The sequence below is a fragment of the Astyanax mexicanus genome, chromosome 7 (assembly GCF_023375975.1).
Source record: "Astyanax mexicanus isolate ESR-SI-001 chromosome 7, AstMex3_surface, whole genome shotgun sequence".
NCBI classification, from domain to species: Eukaryota; Metazoa; Chordata; class Actinopteri; order Characiformes; family Acestrorhamphidae; genus Astyanax; species Astyanax mexicanus.
The window spans coordinates 57,172,501-57,173,712 of NC_064414.1; the positions used below are offsets into that span (position 1 = coordinate 57,172,501).

Below are 1,212 nucleotides of genomic sequence, written 5' to 3' on the forward strand. Positions count from 1 at the left end.
TTTGGCAGTTTATGTGTTCAAATCTAAAAAAAAAAATGGAGATACTTGTTTTTTATTGGACAGCGATGGAATATTCCAGAAGTGACAGAACAGTTTTAGCACGATTGTGATGTTCAGATACACAAATCCCATCTGATCACTGCAGACCATCATCCCCCCACAGAGCTCATCACCTGAGTACTGAGTACAACCTCAGCACCAGCGTCACACACTATATACACACCTCACACTATATACACACACACACACACACACACACACACACACACACACACACTATATACACATTATATACACACACACTTTTCTTTGTTTATTTGTTTGTTTATTTTCTGTTAAAGCGAGTAAACAGAAGCTGAGCCGGTGGTTTAAGGGTTAATCTCAGATTATATAAATAAATAAACTGTTTATTTGTTTACTGGTAAACAGGGGTCATCTTCAGTGTCTGTGGGCCGGCCCCGCCTCCTCAGGTACGCTCCACACAATACAGGTTCCTGAAAGGTTCTCCGCTTGGGCGGTTCTAGATAAAAGCTATTTTGATTGGCCTAGAACCTTTACTTTATAAAGAGGTTCTTTAGACTGTTTTTATAAAGGTTCCTTTTACACAGAGAACCTCCATCCCGAGCTCCCGGTTCCACAGCTTCAGAGAACCTTCCTGACCTTTACTGTGGGGAGTGTGTCGCATCCTGTGTGTGTGTGTGTGTGTGTGTGTGTGTATGTGTGTGTATGTGTGTGTGTGTGTGTTTGTGTGTGTGTGTGTGTGTGTGTGTATGTGTGTGTATGTGTGTGTGTGTGTATGTGTGTGTATGTGTGTGTATGTGTGTGTATGTGTGTGTGTGTGTGTGTGTGTGTATGTGTGTGTATGTGTGTGTATGTGTGTGTATGTGTATGTGTGTGTGTGTGTGTGTATGTGTGTGTGTGTGTGTGTGTGTGTGTGTGTGTGTGTGTGTGTGTGTGTGTAAGAGAGAGAGAGAGAGAACAGTGTTTGTTTTTTTTTCTTCCACTCTCAGCTCTTAAGAACGTTTTCACAATGATTCTGTAAAAAAGTGGAAAAAAATAAAAATGAAAGAATTAAAAATACTACGTTTATTCTGATTATTAAACACACAGAGGATCATGATGTTTCTCCCTCAGCAGCCGGAGTCTGAGAGAGAGAGAGTACAGTAGGTGGCGCTGTCTCTCCTCTTCATTGTGATGCTGGTTGGTTCAGGC

The 1,212-nt window shown here is 41.6% G+C and overlaps 1 protein-coding gene across 1 annotated transcript in view; it reads left to right on the plus strand.

The window, feature by feature from the left end:
• Positions 1 to 1,080, plus strand: part of pdcd4a (programmed cell death 4a) — a 21,501-nt gene extending 20,421 nt beyond the window's left edge. Inside the window, exon 11 of the mRNA XM_022686265.2 lies at positions 1 to 1,080. This exon is cut by the window's left edge and continues 1,786 nt beyond it. The gene's annotated coding sequence lies outside the window, so the exon portion shown is untranslated.
• The last annotated feature ends 132 nt before the right edge of the window (positions 1,081 to 1,212 follow it).